Genomic DNA, 14,191 nt, shown 5'->3' with positions numbered 1-14,191 from the left:
GAGCCCCTTAGCGATAATTTTTAATGAATCTGTAAACTCGGGGGTGGTACCGTTGGACTGGAAAATAGCTAATGTGGTTCCTATTTTCAAGAAGAGGAAAAAAAGTGACCCGGGTAACTACAGGCCTGTTAGTTTAACATCTGTAGTATGCAAGGTCTTGGAAAAAATTTTGAAGGAGAAAGTAGTTAAGGACCTTGAGGTGAATGGCAATTGGGACAGATTACAACATGGGTTTACGAAAGGCAGATCGTGCCAAACCAACCTGATCTCCTTCTTTGAGAAAGTAACAGACCTTCTAGATAAAGGAAATGCGGTGGATCTAATATACCTCGATTTTAGTAAAGCGTTTGATACGGTACCGCATGAGGAATTATTGGTTAAATTAGAAAAGATGGGGATCGATATAAAAATCCAGAGGTGGATAAAGAACTGGTTAAAGGGGAGACTGCAGCGGGTAGTACTGAAAGGTGAACTGTCAGGTTGGAGGGAGGTCACCAGTGGGGTTCCTCAAGGTTCGGTTTTGGGTCCGATTTTATTTAATCTATTTATTACTGACCTCGGAACCGAATGTAGGAGTGGGCTTATAAAGTTTGCGGATGACACAAAGTTGGAAGGCATTGCCAATTCGGAGAAGGATTGGGATATTCTGCAGGGAGACTTGGATGACCTTGTAAATTGGAGTAATAATAATAGGATAAGATTTAATAGTGAGAAGTGTAAGGTGATGCATTTAGGGATGACTAACAAGAATTTTAGTTATAAGCTGGGGACGCATCGGTTGGAAGTGACGGAGGAGGAGAAGGACCTCGGAGTCCTGGTTGATCGCAGGATGACTATGAGCCGGCAACGTGAAGTGGCTGTGAAAAAAGCTAATGCGATCTTGGGATGCATTAGGCGAGGTATTTCTAGTAGGGACAAGGAGGTGCTGCTTCCGTTATACAAGGCGCTGGTGAGACCTCATTTGGAGTACTGCGTGCAGTTCTGGTCTCCCATGTTTAAAAAGGATGAACTCAAACTGGAACGGGTACAGAGAAGGGCCACTAAGATGATCCGAGGAATGGAAAACCTTTCCTATGAAAGGAGACTCGAGGAGCTCGGTTTGTTTAGCCTAACCAAAAGAAGGCTGAGGGGGGATATGATTGCTCTCTTTAAATATATCAAAGGGATAAATACCAGGGAGGGAGAGGAATTATTTCAGCTCAGTACTAATGTGGACACGAGAACAAATGGATATAAACTGGCCGTGGGGAAGTTTAGGCTTGAAATTAGACGAAGGTTTCTAACCGTCAGAGGGGTGAAATTCTGGAACAGCCTTCCGAGGGAAACGGTGGGGGCGAAAGACCTCTCTGGCTTCAAGATTAGGCTAGATAAGTTTATGGAGGGAATGGTTTGATGGGATCACGTGATTTTAGTCAATTAGGCAATAACGTGCCATCGCTGGTAAAATGTGGGTCCGGCTGGAGAATCTTGCCTGTATGCTCGGGGTTCTACTGATCGCCATATTTGGGGTCGGGAAGGAATTTTCCTCCAGGGTAGATTGGCAGAGGCCCTGGAGGTTTTTTGCCTTCCTCCGCAGCATAGGGCAGGGGTCACAAGCTGGAGGATTCTCTGCGACTTGAAGTCTTTAAATCACGATCTGGAGACTTCAACAGCTGAGATAAGGGAAATTGGGTGGGTCAGCTTTTGTGGCCTGCATCATGCGGGAGGTCAGACTAGATGACCATAATGGTCCCTTCTGACCTTAAAGTCTATGAGTCTATGAGACCCCGTGGTGGGACCCTCGCCCTGCCACTGTCAGGGCCCTGGGCTGGAACGCAGTGGAGTTGGGTGGGCCTACGTTCCCCTACCCGGCCAACCCGCCTCGGGTAGCAGAATCCCGACAACGCTATAGACTCTTGCGGGTGCTCCCCTGCCTGAGGGGCGCGCTAGAGACTCTTGCGGGTGCTCCCCTGCCTGAGGGGCGCGCTAGGGACTCTTGCCGGAGCCCCTCCCGCCGCTAATTCCCTAGTGACAGACGGCGTGACTCAGGCCGGCCAGTGAGGCAGTAGCTCCCCACCGCCCCCTAGCGGCTTGGTGGGCCAACTGACACAGGTGACAGTGGGGGAGTCCAACCCAGGTGAAAACCTTCACGAGTTCTGCTGCAATGGTCTGGGCATTGGTGTTAGCCTCAGGGAAGTGGGTGGCATAATCCATTAGGATGAGAATGTATCAGTAGCCGGCGTTACTCTTTGGGAGGGGTACCACCAGGTCCATCGCAACCCGCTTGAAGGGAACATCAACCACAGGTAATGGAATCAGGGGCCCTCCACACTCCCTGGGGAGCCGTGAGCTGACATTTGGGATACAAGTTCCAGTACTCCATTACTTCGCGATGAACTCCTGACCAGAAGAACTGGGCCAGGACCCAAGCCAGGGTCTTCTCCTGCCCCAGATGACTGGCTGCTAGGACGTCATGGGCGAGTTGCAGGATGGCCTGTCGGTGGCACCGGGGAACAACTAGCTGAGTCCAAGTCTCCTGGGTTCGGGGGTCTCAGTCGATGCGGTATAGGTAGTCGCTGGTCAGCTCAAAGCGGGGTCCCTGGGCCGCCCGCCGGGGCTCAGTCACTTCTCCATCCATGAGGGTTAACTGTTCATGGGCATATCTGAGGGTGGAGTTTTCTCTTTGGTCATTGCTAAAGTCTGTAAACATGGCTGGGGTGGTGGTCTCTTCATCCAGACAGTCCTGGCCCAGCACTGGGCCCAGTCATTCATCAAGGTTCTCTCTCCTGGGATCCTCCTTGTCTTCCTCAGGTGGGTCCCCCTCGAGGCACCTCCTGAGTAGGGAGACTCCCAGTGTTTGTAACCCGAAGCAGTTCTGCGAACCCTGGGCAGTTGTGGCCAAGGATGACAGGGTAGGCGAGCGTGGGGGCCACTGTCATCACCCAGGTCACTCTGTTCACAGTCGGGGGACCCGGGCACTGGGGTATGGTTTCATATCCCTGTGGATACACTGGAGCCCTTATTTCCCCGAGCGCCTGCTTGGGGTCTGGGGCAAGCTCCCAGAGGATGAGGGTCTGTCAACAGCCTATGGGGCCAGTGACCTGTAGTGCCCCACCTCCACGGGGAGCATGAGCTTTACAGCAGTCTGTCAGCAGGCCCGGGATTCGCCCGTATAAAGCCAGCCAAAGCTGCTGTCCATGTCTGGATATTCCCATTGCAGATGCCCTAATCAACCGCAAGAGAAGCAGGGCCCTAAATTTGGGCGCCCCAGGCGGGTGACCACCTCAGCCAGGAGATTGGGCAGACTCGGGCTTGGCACCCTCTCGCTCAGGTTGGGGCACGCCCAGGGTCCCCAGAATGTAGGGTGATATTGGCAAGGGGTGTCGCTGACCAGGCTGTAATGTCTTCGTGGTCCTGGTTGTCCCTTGACCGTGGGTCCAGACTTCCTCCCTGGGTCTGGGGTGGTCATTCCTGATGCCAGAGTTCAGGTCCCTGATCCGACAGGGGCTTCTGGGGCCAGGAAGTCTTCCATCAACCCCACAGCAATGGACAGCATAGCAGGCCAGTGTTGAAGGACCCAGGTCCTACCTCGTGGCGGGAGGATATGAACAAATTGCTCCACAACGATCTGTTTGGCAACATCACTCGCGAAGCGCTGTTTGCGTTGCAGTCAATGCCAGCAGGCATCCTTCAATTCCTGGGGCACAGCCCAGGGTTGGGCGTCCGGCTGATAGACCTTCCCTCAGAACCATTGTCTGAATGTCTCCGGACAGATGTCTAGGGTGTCCAAGATGGTGGCCTTCACCTGTCCATAGTCCTGGGCTTTGTAGTCTGGTAGCCCTTGGTAAGCAGTTTGCACCGACCTGTAAGATATGGGGCCAGGAGGGTGGCCCACTGTTCAGGTGGCCACCCAGCTGCTGAGGCGACCATTCAAAGATCACAAGGCATCTTTGACAGCCGTACTGGTACTGTAGGGACAGAGGTGGTCATAGCCTCTGCCTGGTGGGCCCCGCCAGAACTGGACAGCAGGGCTTCCAGCTGCTGCAGGCACTACTGCTGCTCCTCAGGATGTTGGGCTTCCAACTCTCAGAGGAGCTGCTGCTTCTAGGCCCCTAGCTGTTGCACCAGCTGCTGCTGCTGTTGGAGTTCAGTCGCCTGCTGCTGGTGGTGGCTCTCAGCCAAGTACTTGATGAGCTTGTGGCAAGGCACCTCCTTCGTCTTGCCAGACCAAGCACTTCCCCCTCTGAAGATGGCAGGCCTGGGGTAAATCAGCCCTATCCCACTCTGGGCAGCGTTTGTCCTATCCCCTTCTGTGCTCCTTTGGTCTTATTTCCTGGGTAGGCCTCAGGGTAGGCCTACAGGGTGATCCTCCACCAAACAAAAGGGGAATAGTTTCATAAACACAAAAACAAAGGGTGATACCTTCCCTTGCCTCCTCCCTGGTGCTGGGTGTCGCCCTGTAGTCTGCCCCTGGATGTCAGTCCTTCCCCTAGCAGGCATTCAGGCTTGTCTGCTTCCCCTATGGGGAAGCTTACTTCCCTGCTGCCACTAGCTTTGCAGCGGCTTGTCTCCCTCTCTCTCTCCCTGTCCCTCCTGGTTTTAAAAGGTCTCAGGAAGCCCTTAACTGGATCCAGGTATTCCTAATTGACCTGAGGTAACCCATATGGATGTAACAGCTTATCCATGAGCTGCTGGAAGATTGCAGGAGTGCCATATAGCCTAAAAGGGAGGACAGTGTACTGGTACAATCCCTCCGGTGTCAAAAAGGCAGTCTTCTCTTTGGCCTCCTTGGCCAGAGAGATTTGCCAATAACCTTTGGTTAGGTCATTGGTGGACAAGAATCGTCCAGTCAGTCTTTTCCAAGTCAGTCAATTAGCTCATCTATCCGAGGTATGGGGTAAGCATCAAACTGGGACACCTCGTTTAATTTCGGAAGTCATTGCAGAATCTCATGCTGCTGTCTGGCTTAGGTACCAGGACAATTGGACTGGACCATTGACTATGAGACTCCTCAATGACTCCTAGCTCCAACATTTTCCTAACTTGGGTCTTGATCTCCTCTCTTTTTGCCTCTGGGATCCGATATGGCTTAACATTCACCTTTATTCCAGGATCCGTGATGATGTGATGGTGAACTTCTGTGGTCCTGCCTGGCCTTTCTGAGAACCCGTCGTGGTTTCGTTCAATCATACCGATGACTTTGGCTCGTTGTTAAGGTGTCAATTCAGGGGATATTCCCACCTGCCCCTGAGGTTTGCTTCCTTGGGGTGGTGTCTCTAGAGTGACCAGATGAACTCCCTGTTTTGCCAGGTTTCAACAGGTGGATATGGTAGATTTGTTCCAGCTTCCAATGATCAGGCTGTCAAACTTTATAGTCGACCTCCTGTCACGGAGTATGGGGGACTCAGGGCCCTGCACCCCCGGCTTCCTGCGATTCACCATGACTCTCAGCCAGCCAGTAAAGCAGAAGGTTTATTTAGACGACAGCAATACAGTCCAAGACAGGTCTTGCAGGCACAGACAACAGGACCCCCCTCAGTTAGGTCCATCTTGGGGTCCCAGGGCACCACAGCCCCCTTGGGAGGTCAGAGACCTGTCTCCCTCCCAGCCACATCACCAGCCAGCTCCTGAGACTCTGCCTTCAGCGACCCCTCCCACAGCCTTTGTTCAGTTTCCCGGGCAAAGGTGTCACCTCGCCTCTAACTCCTTCCTGGGTTCTCATGTTACATGCTCAGGTATTCTCCGTCGGTCAGTCTCCCATCCCCCAATGCAGACTATCCTAGCCACACTCCCCTGTCAGCATTCAAAGCCCACAATAAGAACAGTCCCAGTTCATCACACCTCCCCAATGGCTTCTATCACTTCATATGGCCCCTGCCATCTGGCCAGGAGTTTGTTCTCTGCTGTGGGCACCAGCACCATTATCTGATCTCCCACTTGGAATTTCCAGGTCATCGCTTGGCAATTGTAATAAATCTGTTGGGCCTCTTGTGCCTTCTCCATGTGTTCCCGCATTATGGGGGTGACTTGGGCTATCCTGTCCTGCATTTGCAGCACATGCTCAATGATGCTTTTTCCCTGGTTAGGCTGTTCTTCCCAGCCTTCCTTGGCAATGTCCAGTATGCCACCGGGGTGGCAACCGTATAACAGTTCAAAAGGGGAAAACCCTTATAGCAAACATCAGGTAAGGTAGTAAGGTATCCCAATTTTTCCCATCCCAACTCACCACTTTCCGTATCATGGTCTTCAGTGTCCTATTAAAGCATTTGACGAGGCCCTCAGTCTGTGGATGGTAGACTAACATTCTTAGGGCCCATATGTGGAGCATCGCACAGAAGTCTTTCATCAACTTGGACACAAAGGAGGTCCCTTGATCTGTCAAGATTTCCTTGGGTTTTCCCACCCTAGAGAAAATTTGGATTAATTCCTTAGCTATTGTCTTGGACATTGTGTTTCGTAAGGGTATGGCTTCTGGGTATTGGGTGGCATAATCCACTACATCGAGCACACTCTGATAGCCCCGGGAGACTTCTCCAGTGGGCTATCTTCTTGAATGGGACTTCAATAATTGGCAGAGGGATTAAAAGGGCCCTTAAGTGCGGTCGGGGGCCATGTAATTGGCATTCTGGACAGGAGGTGCAATATCGTCAGACTGCCATACAAACTCCTGGCCAAAAGAACCTCCGAAGGATTCGGTTGAGGATTTTATCCACTCCTAGATGTCCTCCGAACAAATGACTATGAGATCCAACACTGCTTTCGGGTGTCTTCGAGCTACCAAGAGCTGCTCCACTTCTTGCTCTTGCATTTGGACTACCCTGTATAGTAGGTCCCTTTTTATCATGAAGTATGGCCCTGGGCCTTTGGTTTTCCCCTCCTCTGGGACCCCATTCACCTCAACTACCTCTTTCCTAATGTTATCATATAGCGGATCATTGGCTTGATCCTGCCCAAAATTCTCAAAGTGGGGTCCAATATGCCCAAACTCAAGGGGACCTATTTCTGTTTCCCTCCCGGGGGTGCCTCCGTGGAACTGGATCCGGCTTCTGACTGGTTGGTCATTTGCGTCGCCCCCACTGTCAGCTGGGACCAGACTTCTTCCCTACGAGCACAGCCTTTTGGTTCTGGGCCAAGATTCTGGTTCCCAACCTTTTATCTGCCCTCCTTTCTCGCCTAGTCTTCCGGGGATTCCCACCTGTAGAGAATAGATCCTGAGGGAATTCACGGAAGACTGGAGGAGGGCTAGCTACTGGGGCCATTGTATTGATCCCAGGGTCACTACCCTCCTCTGACTCATCTATGGGGAGTAGGCCTCCAAACCCTGGGAAGTCTAGACCCATGAGGACCAGGTATGGGAGCTTCAGGACCACCCCCACCATCACCCTTGTGGACCTCAATTTGTACAGGGATGGTCAGATAATAGTTGACAGCACTGTGTACACAGGTTATTTCTGTGTGCTTGGCCCGAGACAGCTGATCCCAGCCCACTCCTTTCCCTGAGAAAAGCATGTCGGCACTCCCAGAGTCCACTAAGGCAATGGTTTCTATGCCATTCATCTTAACTGGCTGTATGTATCAATGGGGGGCCATCTCGACTCCCATGAGGTTTATCAAGCCACATGGCTCTTCAGGATCCCCCAGATTACATATCATGGGCTCCTCCACATTAGGACACTGGCCGCTATATGTCCTACTTCCTCACATGCATAACACCTATATCCTGCTCGGGGTATTCCCCTATTCTTTGGGCTATTGGGCCTTACCCCACGACCCTCTCTCCCCAGTTCTTCAAGTCCCTTTGCGGCCTCTGGACGCTCTTCAGCATCCTTCCTCCCCATCATAGTTCTGCCCAGTGCTTCGTAAGCCAGGGCCCTCAGGGCGGGGACTGGTCTCTTGAATCAGCGCATCTCTTCCCCGATAGTCCAAGAAAGTTCTTTGGCCATTAAGCGTCTTTCTATGAGGGCGACTAACTCATCATAGGAGGAGGGGTCATTTTGGCTGACCCATCCCCGTAGGTCAGGCGGTAGTCTCCTCATGAACTTGTCCAACACTATGATTTCCATAATTTTCTCTGGGCCATGGGTCTCAGGGCACAGCCACTTCCGCGTTAGATTGATCAGGTCGAATAGCTGGGACCTTGATGCTTTGCTGTTCCAGTACTGCCACTTATGGAACCTCTGGTCCCTTATAGGTGTCGTCACCACGGATCTCGCCATGATCTCCACCTTCAACTGGGGGTAATCTGTAGCTGCTTCTGCTGCCATGTTGTAATAGGCCTTCTGGGCCTCCCCACACAAAAAGAGGGCGAGGATGCTGACCCACTGGTCTTGGGGCCAAGCCTCTCGTAGGGCCGTTCTCTTGAAGGTGAGGAGGTATGCCTCGACATCATCTTCTACTGTCATATTTTGTAGGTAAATACTGACCCGTAGGGACCAGGTTCCATCGTGGCCACGCATCAGAGTGGTCAGGGCCTTCAGCTGGTTCACGACCTCCTGCAGGGTGGCTTGGTCCTGGGCTGCCTGGGTCAACAGCAGTTGATTTGTTTACTGCTGAAGCCGCACCAACTCCTGTTGTGCAGCCATCTGGACCCTGGTAGCCTCTTGTTAGGCTACCATGGCCTGTACCAGCGCCCTTAGTACATCGTCCACTGGGGGTGTGTGTGATTTACCTTCCCTTGGGATGGTTCACATAAAGTCAGATCCCACCACTGACACTATGTGTGGCAAGGCACTTCCTTCGTCTTGCCTGACCAAGCACTTCCCCCTCTGGCGATGCCGGGCCTGGGGTAAATTAGCCCCACCCCCCTCTGGGCAACATTCATCCTATCCCCTTCTGTGCTCCTTTGGCTGTATTTCCTGGGTAGGCCTCAGGGTAGGCCTACTGGTTAATCCTCTACCAAACAAAAGGGGAATAAGTTCCATAAAACAAAAACAAAGGGTGATACCTTCCCCTGCCTTCTCTCTGGGGCTGGGTGTTGCCCTGTAGTCTGCTCCCAGCTGCCAGTCCTTCCCCTCGCAGGTACTCAGGCTTGTCTGCTTCCCCTATGGGGAAGCTTACTTCCCTGCTGCCACTAGGCTGGTAGTGGCTTGTCTCCCTCTCCCTCTCCCTCCTGGTTTTAAAAAGGTCTCAGGCAGCCCTTAACTGGATCCAGGTGTTCCTAATTGAACCGAGGTAACCCTGTCTCAGTTTATAGGGAAGAAGGCCTTTAACATTCTAGGGCTAACATATCTGCCTTCCCACATCCTCTTGCGTCTGTCTGTCCTGACTTTGTCACAGCTTGTCCAGCTCTATGGTAACCGCAAGGATGTGTGGGGTGTGACTTACTCTGGATCCCTTATTACAGGGGCCGGGCCAATGCCCGCATTCTTCACCAAGTGTAGTGGGTTAGCAACGGTCCCTCCCCCTCCGGCTCAGTGGGAGGCCACTCTGCCTGACTATGTCTCTGGGGTGCCACCCCTTATCAGGGATTAGAGCTCCAGCTCTTAGGCAAGGCAGGGCCATGAAACAGTCTAGGACAGTGGTTCTCAAACTTTTCTTTTCGCAGACCACTTGAAAATTGCTGAGGCTCTCGGCAGACCCTCAATGATCTTTCCAAATGTTGTTTGTTCCGTTAGCTAACTATTGTAAAGCGCTTTGGATAAAAGTGCTATATAAAAAAACCTTAATAATAATTAACTTTTTTTGTTCTACAAATAAAAGCACACGACTCATATTTTAATATCAGTAGTCTCACCTTTCTAATGCGATGGATGTACCCTCTCTCCCCTACCACAGCAGCCCCTGAGCTGGGGCTGGGAAGGAGGGGGGTCTGTCCCCCACCACAGCAGCCACAGAGCTGAGGCTGGGAAGGAGGGCCATCTCTCCCCAACAGCCACAGCCCTGGAGCTGGGGAAAGTCGCCTCTTTCTCTGGCCTCCACAGCTCTGCACATCCCAAATTCCCACCTGCCCCTCTTCTCACCCCACTGCCCTCTCCCACTTACCTCCTATTCCCCCCAAGGCCACCACCTCACCTTGTATATGTGTTTTCTCCAGGGTCCAGGCACCTAATTAGTGGAGCCACGCCTGCGCAGCTCCACTAATTAGGTGGGTGGCCCTTCATTCTCTTGTGTGCAGCCGCCCAGGCACACACCTTAGAGGGAACTATCCACGGACCACCTGAATGGAGCTTGCGGACCACTGGTGGTCCACAGACCACAGTTTGAGAACCTCTGCTCTAAGTGCTTCAACCAAAACCACAGTGTTTTAGGAAAAATATAAAGCAGATTTATTAACTACAGAAAGATAGATTTTAAATGATTATAAGAAGCTGGCATAGAGATCAAAGTTGATTACGTAAGAAATAAAAAATAAACTTGCAGTCTAAATTCTACAGACTAAGTAAGGTTTGAATCAAACAGTCTCTCACCTCAATGGATGTTTCAGGCAGTTTACAGTTTTTATTACACAGACTGAATTCCCTTTCAGTCTGGGACCAATCTCCCCAGTTCAAAGTCTTTGTCTTCCACGAGTTGAGATGGGGAAGTAGAGAGGCCAACTGGTGATTTCACTGTCCCTTTTTTATACTTTCCTCCAGCTGCTAGAAAGATCCTTCCTATGTCACATGAGTTAGGTTGCCTCCACAGTGTACGTGCCCTCTGAGGAGTCTCTGGGATGGGCATTGGGAGTCTCTGGTATGGGCCATCAACACATACCTGGCTGGTCCTGATGTAAATCAGTTTCATTAGATGCTCCTTCGTTGCAACTGAAAGGCTGGCTGTGGGCGCCTCCCAACCTCACGACATATTTCAATAACACACACAACAATAGTTCACAACTTCAGATACAATGGTAACACACAATTCTACAGGATAGTAATGTTCAATAGCTCATGACTTAAATGATCCCTCACAGGCATCCTTTGTACAAAACATATCATAATCATATCACAGTGGTGAATATGAGGGTTCCAGGGTGCTATTTTGAGGTACAGAATGTCACAGTAGCCCCTCAGAAGTTCCAACTAGTGCCAGGGTTCAGTGATGCAGAATCAAAGACCCTCACTCAGCTCCTCGATGGCACTCTGCACCATATCCAAGCAGAGGGGAAGCAAGTCTTGAAAGTCTCTGGAAGAAGGCCTGCAATGATGCTGGACTCCACTAGATTTGTTTTGTCCTCCTTCAGTTCTGTCATTTTCCTAACCAAGGAAGTCCATCTCTTCACTATAATTGAACCCCACACCTACAAACCCAGTCAGCAGTTTGACATCTTTGTCTCCCTCCTTAAACCCTCTCCCTCCCCTCTCCCACTTCTCTCACTGCTTAGGAATTTGATGACTTTTGCACAAGATCAGACATGAGCTCTCCACAGGGGTGTTGGAACAATTTGTATAATGGGGGTGCTGAGAGCCATTGAACCAAACTGTAAACCCTATATATACTGGAAACCACTTCAAGCCGGGGTGTGTGTGGCAGCACCCCTAGTTCCATCACCCATGACTCTCCATTCCCTTACCTTCTACCACACTCTCCTCCTCCTTCCCGAACACTGACACCGTTTCTCATTTTTTTTCTCCTCCTCTAAGCCTTCCATCTGCTCCTGTGTGACCCCATCCCAAGTGTACCTCCCCAGCCCCCATTCTCACATCTTTTTCTTCAGCACCTTGGATCCTCCCCTTTGTAATACAAGCATGCTTCAGTCTTCCTCATCATGGAATAATTCACCTCTGATCACATCTGCCTCTGCAGCTATCACACCATTTCCCTTACACCTTCAGTCTTATTGAATATGCTTCTACAACCACTACCTTAAGTTCCTCTTCTTACACCTTTTCCCTCTCAATCCAGTTTCTGCCCTCTGAACTCTACTGAAATGGCTCCCAATATAATCTCAATATAATCTCAAATGACCTTTTCTTGGCCAAACCCCAGGGTTTCTGCTCCATTCTCATTCTCCTTTTATTTGTTTTAAACCTGCTGCCCATTAATTTCATTTGGTGGCCCCTAGTTCTTGTATTATGGGAATAAGTAACTTTTCCTTATCTACTTTCTCCACATAACTCATGATTTTATATACCTCTATCATATCCCCCCTTAGTTTCCTCTTTTCCAAGTTGAAAAGTCCTAGCCTCTTTAATCTCTCCTCATATGGGACCCGTTCCAAACCCCTAATCATTTTAGTTGCCCTTCTCTGAACCTTTTCTAGTGCCACTATATCTTTTTTGAGATGAGGAGACCACATCTGTACGCAGTATTCAAGATGTGGGTGTACCATCGATTTATATAAGGGCAATAATATCTTCTCTGTCTTATTCTCTATCCCCTTTTTAATGATTCCCAACATCCTGTTTGCTTTTTTGACCGCCTTTGCACACTGCGTGGACGTCTTCAGAGAACTATCCATGATGACTCCAAGATCTTTTTCCTGATTTGTTGTAGCTAAATTAGCCCCCATCATATTGTATGTATAGTTGGGGTTATTTTTTCCAATGTACATTACTTTACATTTATCCACATTAAATTTCATTTGCCATTTTGTTGCCCTATCACTTAGTTTTGTGAGATCTTTTTGAAGTTCTTCACAGTCTGCTTTGGTCTTAACTATCCTGAGCAGTTTAGTATCATCTGCAAACTTTGCCACCTCACTGTTTACCCCTTTCTCCAGATCATTTATGAATAAGTTGAATAGGATTGGTCCTAGGACTGACCCTTGGGGAACACCACTAGTTACCCCTCTTCGTTCTGAGAATTTACCATTTATTTCTACCCTTTGTTCCCTGTCTTTTAACCAGTTCTCGATCCATGAAAGGACCTTCCCTTTTATCCCATGACAACTTAATTTACGTAAGAGCCTTTGGTGAGGGACCTTGTCAAAGGCTTTCTGGAAATCTAAGTATACTATGTCCACTGGATCCCCCCTGTCTACATGTTTGTTGACCCCTTCAAAGAACTCTAATAGATTAGTAAGACACGATTTCCCTTTACAGAAACCATGTTGACTTTTGCCCAACAATTTATGTTCTTCTATGTGTCTGACAATTTTATTCTTTACTATTGTTTCAACTAATTTGCCCGGTACTGACATTAGACTTACCGGTCTGTAATTGCCAGGATCACCTCTAGAGCCCTTTTAAAACATTGGCGTTACATTAGCTATCTGGGTACAGAAGCCGATTTAAAGGACAGGTTACAAACCATAGTTAATAGTTCCGCACCTTCACAACTAAACTTCTTTCAGAACTCTTGGGTGAGTGCCATCTGGTCCCGGTGACTTGCTAATGTTAAGTTTATCAATTAATTCCAAAACCTCCTCTAGTGACACTTTAATCTGTGACAGTTCCTCAGATTTGTCACCTACAAAAGCTGGCTCAGGTTTGGGAATCTCCCTATCATCCTCAGCCGTGAAGACTGAAGCAAAGAATCCATTTAGTTTCTCCACAAGACTTTATCGTCTTTAAGTGCTCCTTTTGTATCTTGATCATCCAGGGGCCCCACTGGTTATTTAGCAGGCTTCCTGCTTCTGATGTACTTAAAAAACATTTTGTTATTACCTTTTGAGTTTTTGGCTAGCCATTCTTCAAACTCCTCTTTGGCTTTTCTTATTTCACTTTTACACTTATTTTGGCAGTGTTTATGCTCCTTTCTATTTACCTCACTAGGATTTAACTTCCACTCTTTAAAAGATGCCTTTTTATCTCTTAGTGCTTCTTTTACATGGTTGTTAAGCCATGGTGGCTCTTTTTTTAGTTCTTTTACGGTGTTTCTTAATTTGGGGGTATACATTTAAGTTGGGCCTCTATTATGGTGTCTTCAAAAAGCGTCCATGCTGCTTGCAGGGATTTCACTTTAGTCACTGTACCTTTTAATTTCTGTTTAACTAACCCCCTCATTTTTGCATAGTTCCCCTTTTTGAAATTAAATGCCACAGTGTTGGGCTGTTGAGATGTTCTTCCCACCACAGGGATGTTAAATGTTATTATATTATGGTCACTGTTTCCAAGCGGTCCTGTTATAGTTACCTCTTGGACCAGCTCCTGCGCTCCACTCAGGACTAAATCGAGAGTTGCCTCTCCCCTTGTGGGTTTCTGTATCAGCTGCTCCAAGAAGCAGTCATTTAAAGTATTGAGAAATTTTGTCTCTGCATTTCGTCCTGAGGTGACATGTTCCCAGTTAATATGGGGATAATTGAAATCCCCCACTATTATTGAGTTCTTAATTTTGATAGCCTCTCTAATTT

This window comes from Terrapene carolina, unplaced genomic scaffold (genome assembly GCF_002925995.2).
Source record: "Terrapene carolina triunguis isolate 2854851 unplaced genomic scaffold, T_m_triunguis-2.0 Scaffold233, whole genome shotgun sequence".
Taxonomy (NCBI): domain Eukaryota; kingdom Metazoa; phylum Chordata; order Testudines; family Emydidae; genus Terrapene; species Terrapene triunguis.
Note: the sequence above shows the minus strand (reverse complement) of the source record.